This window comes from Triticum aestivum, chromosome 6B (assembly GCF_018294505.1).
Source record: "Triticum aestivum cultivar Chinese Spring chromosome 6B, IWGSC CS RefSeq v2.1, whole genome shotgun sequence".
Taxonomy (NCBI): Eukaryota; Viridiplantae; Streptophyta; class Magnoliopsida; order Poales; family Poaceae; genus Triticum; species Triticum aestivum.
The window spans coordinates 605,003,289-605,014,419 of record NC_057810.1 but is presented as its reverse complement, the minus strand read 5'-3'; the positions used below and the strand labels follow the sequence as shown (position 1 = coordinate 605,014,419).

General features: G+C 44.1%; 1 pseudogene; it reads left to right on the top strand.

The window, feature by feature from the left end:
* The first annotated feature begins 8,570 nt into the window (after positions 1-8,570).
* LOC123138259 (NADH-ubiquinone oxidoreductase chain 6-like) lies at positions 8,571-10,866 on the top strand (annotated as a pseudogene).
* The last annotated feature ends 265 nt before the right edge of the window (positions 10,867-11,131 follow it).

Below are 11,131 nucleotides of genomic sequence, written 5' to 3'. Positions count from 1 at the left end.
TTTCCACACAAGAGTGGAAGGGATCCTTTAGAAATAGTTCTTAGCTCCAATCAAGCTTTCTCTGCTGTCTAGGATCGTTAGTGCTATAGTGGAGACACTTTTCTCAAATAAGAATGGTGGTCACATTCCCTTTCTGGTGGTAGTCATTGAGGATCTCAAAAACAGGGATCGCAAAAACGTGTCAATAATGACAACGCTGGGCGAAAAGGCTAAAGAAGAAAAACCTGTAGATTTGAATGCCACTTCCTTTGCTAAGATAGCTAGATTTGGATGTCCATTCCATAAGGTATAGCTGCATCTGACACTGAGTAGAAGTTACTAGCAGGATAGACAGGAAGCTCTGAAGGATGTACAATGCTTGGAGGGACAGAAGTTTCCAGAGAAATGGTCTCTTTTGATGGGCATTTGTAGATGATGGTTGATACTGCAAACAATGCCTTCTTGACAGCTCTAGCATCACCAGTTATCTATTAAGCATAAAGATACATTAAAGATAACAATTAGCGGAATATAAGAAACAAAGAATAGATATTGAATAAAGAAAAAAAAGAGCAGAGCCTCATAACCGTCCTAATAGAGATAATACCACGTTCGTCTTGTTCTTTACGCCGATCCAACTCGTGCTTTTTAGGATGGATTTCACACGGAATCAAGGGAGGTGCGGGATACGACCCATATCACATTAATGTGCCATAGCTTGCAAAATCAAATAAATCTATCGAAGCTAGGGTGCCAGGCCTATAAGAATCAGAAGAACAATCCACACTAATGTAACCGTAAAGAAATGGCGGCTCTAACATAGATTTTTCTCAATATGTCATGTTGTTGAAAAATCCTGTGGTAGCATGGGATGATCGGCACTTTAGTTTTAGTTATTGATTTACGCATCACGCATTAACTAATATTTATGGGGCTGGAGACTTCGCTAAAGCATGCACATAAATAGATGAATGAGAGATTACAAGGCAAGGAGATACAGATCTGGGGGTTGACTCAGAACTTGTACATAGGTCAGCTCACTAATGCTTAATAACCAATAAATAGTCAATCAAGAGATATGCACCAGCAAACAACATTATACTGAAATAGTGTATTAGGCGGCAAATGGCACAGAAGAGTTTAGACGATAGATTCTCTACAACAGGTAGGGATCGGGGGTTATACGCTCTTTTCTATAAACAAAGTAGGCTTGTGATTGTCCGCATCCATCACTCAATCATGCAATTCAATGAAATGGTTTACTTATCTTCTTCTAAAGGATGGAATTGCTAGATTGTCAGTAATATCAATTGAGGAAGAAGCTAGTCCCACTTAAATTCGAAAAGAAGACCTCTATTGTGACAGAAGATTCCTCGCCCACAGCATCTCACTTATTGATTGTGACATAGCTCTCTATCTCCGCTCATAAGAAGATAGCGTTTCATTCACTCGCTCTAGAAACCATAGGAGCTACTATTCCCAAGTTTATTAAGAATGGGCACTCACTGGATTCAGGCTTCCACCGTTCTAGCTTCTCTTCGTAGTTCACTAGAATGTATCGAGCATGTTTATCCGGATCAGGAGGCTTTACATAAATTGCTACGATTGCCAAGTCGAAAAAGAACTGGGCATGAAAGTGAAAGTGGAAAGAGAAGGGAGCGTGATTTGTTTCAAGAATTGGATGCCCTTGTTAAGGAAATCTAGTATAAAAGGAGAAATTGGGCCTATTTATAACTTTTGGTACCTAACCACCTGAACTGGGAATAATGGCTAAAGATTGAAGGTTCTAAGCCATGTATCAGAGCCGGTTATTTGAGTATCGATGCTGTTGGAGTCTAGCTTCCGACCAATCCACTTCACTTCGGAGGACATAACAGCTTAAGAAGAAATCGAGATCAGGCCCGTGGAAAGCACACACACACGCCTGGGGAATGAATCCACTTTTGCATTCTCAATACTAGGGGGGCTTCTCCGATCGATTGCTTTAACTGTTATTCCCCAGATTGGCGAAATGACCTTTCGTCTTGCTTCCGTAAAATAATAAAATGTGCTTTCGCCAGAAGAAGAAAAAAGAAGATAGCTCAGTAAATGGCATTCAAGTAAAGTCGAGAAAGAGGCCTTGCTTTCGCACAGGAAGGAAAGAATTGACTCGGGTAAGTAAGCCCTATTGGGGGATTAAGGGCTCGAGTACGATTAGAGCGCCTTTTTTTCTGCTGCGCAGGCTGACCATTTTAAATAGGGGGAAACAGGAGACTGTAGAAGATGAATATGGCTAGTCTACTGCTACTGTTTGATTGGCAATCCTTAGACTATAGGGATGAAGCAAAGGAGCATAACCTACCTGCAACTATGCTTTAAAGCAAAGAAATCTATCGAAATTCTCATTCCAGTCTGAGGGGATATCTGAAGCTACCGATCCGGGATCTCACTCAAATCCAAACCTAGCACTTTTGTATTTATTGCTTCTCCTTTTAGAAGGTCCGTAGCCGAGTAGAAGAGAAGAAAAGAGATTTCCTTATCTGCATGCCAGCTTTCATTCCTACTTTTGATGAAAGAAAGGTCAGTTGCTGCCGACAAGTCGACTAAACTTTCACAACTGTCACCTATCTTTAAGCACCTTCTAGGCCGCTTCCCAACCTAATGCATTCAAGTCTGCCTTCGGTACTGGTACTTCGGAATCAAGGGCCCAACAAGCGATATCAGGAGTCTTTGGCCGAAGAACTCGCGGATAAGAAGGTTATTCCATAACTATATAAGATCCATAGTCACGCTCAGCATGCGAAAGCTTGTAAAAATGACATCCCCTGCGAAAACCAATAGGATTTGTTGGGCCATCGAACACTAGTTTCTGGTTTCTCAAGACCTTGAGGCAAGGGCAGTTACGCAACATTTTCTCAATATTGAATGTGCATTTTTCCCGAATTTTTTCGATTCCACTTCTGTATCAGAAATTAGTGTCAAGGGATGGAGTTCCTGTTTCGTTAACTAAGTCTCGCGTTGTTTGCTTGAGGAAGGGACGGCCGTAGCTCAATTTCCATTGCTAATCTTACATGTTCCCACGAACAATAAAGAAAAGAAGAAAAGGCTATTCCTTAGACACAGAGGTGGGATTAAGGCGTCATGCGGAACTCCAACAACATAGACCAGATGGCTTATTTATTGAAAATAGGTTTAGGAGCCTGATCCTGGAGCTGAGCAAGCATGGGCGCGATCCACATCGAGTGGAACTACTATCACTATATCTGTGGAAGGAAGGTGGAACCTTCACCGAATCATAGTTAGGTGGCACCCATTCCGCAGTGGGCCGACGTCACACTGCCGCTTCAATAGCTAGCGGGTAATAATCAGAAAGTGAATCATCAACCACTCATTTAGAAGCCGCTCATGCAACAACGTTTAAGTAAATCCTTCCGCCCTTATTTTCTGTAGTCTAGTTGTTGGAGCAAATGCGCCTTGAACACATTACGTATATTAGCTGAGCTTTGTCCCTAATCGTGACTAGTTGTTATTAGTTTCGATCAAATTTCCCCCCAGCCGGCAATGCCTCAGCTTCTAAAAATCTAGGAAGCTCTGAAAAAAAGTCATCATTATGAAAATATACTAGCGCTACTAATAAGGGAAGCGACTTTTTTCTAAGAAAGGAATAAAGCAGAAAACTAAAGAAAGAGATCTTAAGTGGGTCCCGCGAGTAGTTTGTCTTGTTTCAGTCCGTACAAGAAGATACTTTCAGGGTTGCCCAAGAAGGGACGGGCCTATCTATTGGTGGTACTAGTTCCGCGGGAGGGGCAGGATTTCGGTGATGTCAGCATGGGTCCGGCTATCGATCACAAGGGTCTAGATACGGGCCTCGAACGGAAAAGTATGCTACATATTGCTCTGCTCCAGTTCCCTCTGCTTACACCTGGTCAATTCGTTGATCGCCCCTTTTATTTCTGATTTTCAAAAGGGCCCCGCTCTCGTCTTTGCTGACGAAGCCTTTATCTCTGTCTCTGTTATCCTCATACCTGCTGATCTCTTCGACTGATAGAGTCTATGCTATTGGTGAAGCTGGTTCTACCTCAACAACAGGATCTGCAAATGGATTTTCAACTAATAGCCTCTGCTTCAATTTGTGATGAAAGGTCGACTAGTTTTCACCGAATCTTCAATTACGCACTGGTAACTTTTTTCCATTTCCGAGGTCCAGAGGGGAAGACGAAGTACAGCCTAGTTCAGAGAGTCACGATTGAATCCAGGTTAATTCAGCAGCAGCTAGAGCAATACTCCGATATTGATTTGATTCTCCGCTACCCACCAAGGTAGAAGACTGCTTGATCCGCAAAAGAAGTATGCTTTATTTGCTTATAGAACAAAAGTATACGCTTTTTCAGGGAAAGATAGATGGAATAGGGCATTCAGCAGTTTGAAGAGGTAGCCTTTTTCAGTAGCAGTCTTGTAAGCAAGCGCCGTACATTCAATCTATACTGGCGAGAGTCTTTCCTCTTATAAAGCCTGAGCGCGTTGCATGACTTAATGCCAGCTCTTTATCATACATCTTCTGTAGAACCAATAAATATAAGGGATATGTGTTAGCACATCTTGTTCGTGCTCTGCACCACATTTTTCCTGTATACCGGCAGCTAGCATCCCATCAGTAACCTACGGGCGAGATTTCTTGAGGGGGGCTGGCCATGGTTTTTTAACCCACCCTTTCATTCACTTAAGACCCAAAGCAGAAAAGGTTTGCAATCCATATACAGGAATTTGGTTCCACCGAAGTACAAGGACTAAACTGGTCGACTCCACCGCAGGGTGCGAGATGTTGAGCTTCCTCGACGCCTACTCTGGGTATCAGCAAGTCTATATGGCTGAGGAAGACAAAGAAAAAACGAGTTTGATCGCCCCTTCCTTCTGCTACAAGCGGATGCCCTTCGGTTTGATAAATGCCGGTGCCACATTTAAGCGCCTAATGAGCCTCATCCTCAGGTCTCAGTTGGGTCGTAATGCAGAAGTGTACGTTGACGACGCCGTCATCAAAAGCCGCTTGGCAGGGACTCACCCCAAAAACACCTCTTTTTTTGCATCTGCTGAGCAGAACCAATTACCAGATCCTACTTCTAAGCTCTATGCTCTACTTCGGCCTTGCTCTCACTTATGGGTAGGAAGGACAATAAGCAGGAATTCATGTTGGCTAACTATTATATCCAGGCGGAAGTTGTTTTCATAGGAAAGACGGAAGGTTTTGCGCGTTGGTTGTATCGAATTTCCCTTTCTAATAGCATACACAAATAGATAAGAAAGTTACGACGATGATAAGGTAAATGAAAACCTTTGATTTACCTTACCATCAGTTCTGTCTTATCTCTGTGCCTCCTCTAGCCATTTCATAATTGGATATCGTCATTCAAATCTGTTATGACAACTGTTTGGTAAGCAGGGATTCGAATCAAACAATAAATACCAACTCTAAGTATGATGGATGGTACCTGGTGCCTAATTTCATGGTATCTTTCTTGGCGCCTACCACAGGAAAACCCCTCCTTCTTTTGGGAGGAAATCAAATGAGTAAAGGTTTCTGCCGACTCCCCTCAAGGAACCACTCACTACTCAACTTGAAACCACGGACCTACCTCCTGCTTTTTACTTTCTTCTTTGTCCCAATTCATATCGAGCATGTCTTTCTCCATCTATAGATAGAGAGAATATAGGATAGGGGCGCTCAAAGCAAATAGGATTATGTATCTAATACTAATAGGTACTAACCGCATTCAAGATTGACTTGACCTCTTATTTTGGATAGCAGAAATGCTTACGCCCTAGGGGTTTAAAGGGCCCACTCCCTTTGGTTGACTCATCAGGCTCACCACCTTTTGGAGCTCATCCAACAGTCAGTCTACTTAATCATAATCATAATCAATCCGTTGCTATTGCTATCTATCGCCATACCCACAAGAGGGTAATTTATCCAACTCCCCGTGCGAAAGCAAGTCCCGCGTCAGCAGTGATTCGAGTTGTTCCTTGAGAGCAGGCTTATGGCATTCCAGGTAAACATAACAATATGAGAGAGAACTCCGTTCGGCTTATAAGTACTCGATTGAACCAATTGTTTTTTCATTTCCCAGTAGGTCACCTTGGGCCAGCTGCTGACTTTCTAGAAAGAGACAAGGAAGTCGATTCAACATAAGGGAAGAAAGCATATTTTAGGTTTACTCCTTCCATGTCTAGTAGGAGTGCGTGCTTCTTATTGCCTTTTGAGCAGTAGTTGTATACATTCCTCACTCAGTCTAATTAATTATCTTTCTCCCTACCCAAATACCAAGGGAGGTTTATGAGTCGTATCCTCCTTACGAGATAGCGGAAGTAGCATTAGCGGGAAAAGTAAGCTCCTTTTCAAGCCTTCTCTTTCGTAACCTTTGATTAGTTCCTTAGATGCCCTTAGCAAGAATGATGCAGGAGCAAGAAAGTCTATTTCCTCCGCCTTTCCAGAATATAGCTATTCAAATAGAACAGTATAAAATGCAATCCATAAGTCATGCTGGTCAATCAATGACAATGATAAGCTCTATAAAAAAAAAGAGTCTATTGCTCTTCGACACGTTTTATATCTACTTCAGTCATGCTTTATTGGAGTTATCTGACGCCAAGGAGGAAGGAATAGAGATTAGGATCCTAGCCTTGTTCCGTTTGAAGTTCCTAAGAGAGGTTACAAAAGAAAGGGATGCTCAAACCAAGGATTTGGAGTCTTATTAGTGCATCAATCTACAGAAAGGTAGGGGGGCATACCTGTGTGAAAATGGAGTGTAAAGCATATTCTAGATATTTCACTTCGAATTTCTTCCTCTTAAAAGAGTCAAGTCCGCAGGGTTCCCTAAATTCCCCAGGAATCAAGTGGGACCGGGAGATCGTTGTTTATTCGGTGGTTGGCCCTCCCCCTAATAAGTACCTACCAAGAATTGGGCCAGTTAGTTCAAGCGGTACCGAATCACAAAGAACAGTTGAGTTTTCTAATTCATCTATTATTCTATTTTTTGCATTTCTAGAATAGCGTTGGAGCCGGGACACACATTTCTTCCCGAGTTCCAACAGCAAACCAAATACGTTATCGTGGAAAACGAGTTTCGCCAACACAGAAGAGTTTGTGTGCTTTTTATTTTCACATGAGTTTCACATATGTGATGGTTGGTTGGGAGGGTACGGCAAATGACTCTAGAATCTTTCTGGATACAACCACTGAACCGGAAAATGGCCACTATCATCACCGAGAAAATACTATCTTGTGGACTCAGGCTCTACGTTTATGCCTTAAGGTCTTTCTCCTTACCGTGGGGAGCGGTACCACTTGCGTGATTCTAGAGAAGAAGGCGGTGTCCCGACCACAAGGCGGTTAAATTCCACTGGTGCTTGCTAGCCAGTCAAGAACGACTCGAAGACCGTGGGAAGGTCTTCACGCTACGCCGAAGACGACGATGGCTCCATACCGGGTGGTAATACACAGGTATAGGATTTCCTGTAATGATGTGAAACTGTATATTTCAGAGAAATAGCTCAGTTCGAGAGGAAGGCGGAAACAGTTCCGGTTTTATTAACCTGATTCCTATTCATTTACCGGTAAAGGAAGGAATTCTTATCTATTTCTCGAGGCAATTATACTCATATCGACAATATGAACTGCATGAGAATTAGCATACAGAAAGAAAGCTTTACCGAATACAGGTCTAGTAGGTATAGAGCCGTAAGCGTGGTGGGGGTGCCGGTGCTTAGGCAGATGCCCCATTGTTCATGATGTTGCAATGAATCCAGTGGATCATCCTCATGGAGGAGGTGAGGGGCGCACGAAAGGAGGTAGACCTTCGGTGTCACCTTGGGGAAAGCTCACCAAAGCAGGATTTCGGGCAGTAGTAGGGGTGGTGAAACTTTAGATGTCAAATGCCACCAATTTTTCTGCTCAAGTTAGAACGTAGTTTTTCGAAGTGAATTGGCCAGTTCCTTTTAAAAGGAGACTGGTTTCTTTTTATAAGCGATTGGCTTCACTTTAGATTTTTATCGTAATTTCTCTTTGATTTATGGGTTGTTATTTATTATTTCGATTTTTGATAAACGAAACGAATCCAAGCCCGACAAGTAGAATTCCATTCGGTACCTTTGGGGTTTTCTTTTTCCTTCTGGATGACGACATCACCGCGTCTCCTTATTGTTATTGCGATGGTGACGAGGAACAAAGGGCCGGGGAGATCATCGAAATTACCTCTAGCCCGGAGCCAGAGGGGGTCGTCGACACAACGCCAACCCTGGTGGTGGGGCACTTCGAAGGTCTGGAGACCCTCCTTGAGATTCCCCCTTTACCGGAAACGCCACCCGCAGGTCCTTCCTTAGCTCCAGAAGAAAGGGAGCAAGCCCCCTCTGTTGGCCTAAACCTCGATCCATCCCAGAGTAGCCGCCAGCTGGACGGCGGCGAATGGGGGGCAAACTCCTCAAAACGAAGTTCTACTTTGTCTTTGGAAGAATTGGAAGAATCGGACTCTAAGTTTAAAGTAGGAGTAGAGTCTTTAGAGGCTCGCTTAGAAGGAATAAAGAGAAAAAAGCAACTGCAAGCGTTCGGGGCTTCTCCTTTTGAGACCACGAAAGCAGAGCTGGTTACGTCCATTGGGGAAAATTCCCAGTTTCGTGTGGGACTGCTTTTGTCTCTGGATGTCAAATGCCCCTTGACGGGCAAACGGGAGGCTCTCGAAAAGACGATAGAGGCCATCTTGAAATGCCAAGGGAAGCCCACAGACTCCCTAGCGTCTCTACTCGACCTAAAATGCGATCTCGAGGACCCTGAAAAACTCGAGACCGCTCTCCGTCCATATTTAGGACGGTTAGGGCGATTTTTTAAGAAATAAAAACCTTCTGTCGATTTATCCACACTTCCATGACTTCTAGAGGAAAGCTAACTGCTTGCTGGCTGGGAGCTGTATGAGCGGTAACGTCCACGTACGGCTCCGTGAGAAGGTGGACGGAAATGGCCTTGTTGTACCTCACTCCCGTCTTCAATGGGGTCTGCTCTTTTTTTTAGGAGAGTATGCCAATATGATCTTAATGAGGTGCGGGGCTTTGCATCTGACATTCGTTGGGCTTTCCTCTGCGGGAGCCCGCGTCCCGGCCTTTTTGTGCAATAAACCCCTCCGGCCGAAGACTAGTGATAGGTGGTCCCGCGGAGCTTTCGGAGAAGGGTAGCCTAGTGTGTAAGCACAGCAATGAACCGCGGCGAACCCTCAGACGACCCTTCTAAGATAAGGGGGGAGATCCTCAGTAGTGGTGACCCTTTGACTCTTCCACTGACTTATATATGTACCGAATGCTCATACGGGAAAGTGAACTCCTGGGTCTGGAACCTGGGGGGGTTGCTCCGATAAAAAATCCTTTCTTTCTCGTCCACTCTAGGGGGTGCGGACACACTTGCGCGGATTACAGGTGACGGTTACAAGAATGGCGGGGAAGTGAAGAGTACCCGACGACATTCAGGGATGAATGTAGACCCATCGGGCGGGGATAATCATTCCGGTCCTGGGAGAGGTGGCGACACCAGTCTGAGCTGAGGGAAGCCAGCCAATTGAGTCACTGAAACGACCGCAGGAGGCGCACCCTAAGCCCAGCTTCTCGGAGCTGCTATTGCGAAATACGGCTTCCTTAATATCCAAATTTCAACAAGGGGGCTGGGCTGCTCGCCTTCATAGAAAGGCGACCGGGCCTAGATTAGATGTTCGCCTTTTTATAGAATAGAAAGAGAAGGTAAAGGGGGGGGGTTTGGAGATTCTTTCAAGAATGCATGGCTTCCTCCTATTCCGCTTCAACAGAAGCCCTTAAAATCCTGCTGCTATGGCAGCAAGGGTTATCCATTTCATAGGCGAGGGTGGGGGAGAAGCAAGCCGAACCTCTGATCGACCCGGACACGTCAAAAATTCTCGGCGCCGAGAGAAAGACGAGATTCAGTAAGTAATTCAGTGAGTGCTTTCTTTTATAAGAAGAGCGTCGGCTTGGAAGAAGAAAATGAAATACGAACAACCGCGCTGGTTGTAATAGATCGACTTGAATGCGTCTTCTTGCTCCAGCATTCAAGTTCCATTTCAAGGGAGGACGACGTACCATGATACTTTCTGTTTTGTCGAGCCCTGCTTTGGTCTCTGGTTTGATGGTTGTACGTGCTAAAAATCCGGTACATTCCGTTTTGTTTCCCATCCTAGTCTTTTGCGACACTTCTGGTTTACTTATTTTGTTAGGTCTCGACTTCTCCGCTATGATCTCCCCAGTAGTTCATATAGGAGCTATTGCCGTTTCATTCCTATTCGTGGTTATGATGTTCAATATTCAAATAGCGGAGATTCACGAAGAAGTATTGCGCTATTTACCAGTGAGTGGTATTATTGGACTGATCTATTGGTGGGAAATGTTCTTCATTTTAGATAATGAAACCATTCCATTACTACCAACCCACAAAAATACGACCTCTCTGAGATATACGGTTTATGCCGGAAAGGTATGAAGTTGGACTAATTTGGAAACATTGGGCAATTTACTTTATACCTACTATTCCGTCTGGTTTTTGGTTTCTAGTCTGATTTTATTAGTTGCTATGATTGGGGCTATAGTACTTACTATGCATAGGACTACAAAGGTGAAAAGACAGGATGTATTCCGACGAAATGCCTTGGATTCTAGGAGCCATATAATGAACAGGACTATTTCTCCTTTTGGCCATAGCCATAGAAGAAGCTTCTCCTCCGGAGCGGGGGGACCGCCTGACAATTACAAAGAAACCTTTAAAATGTGGATTTAGTGCTCAGAATATAAGGATTTCCCTGGCTTAAAATGCAAGATAGACAGACTTCTTGCATTCCTTGAGCCTGGGGAGATCCTATTCATGGTAAACACGTTCCCCCGGGACTTTCCTCTGCTCGAGATCTTAGAACCCTAGGATATCCGAAATATAATTGCTCACTCGCACAAGCAGTGGAAGCCACCCAAAAAGGGAGGCTAGTAATTTTTTTTGGTAGGTTTGTATTGTTTCTCGAATTGGTAGGTTTCTCGAAGTAGTTTTAGTAGGTTTCTCAGCAAATAGAGATGCCGAGGCCCCTACTTACCTTATGGGTAGGTAGGGGGAAGGAAGAGTGGGTCAGAGGGCTTCCTTCACAGT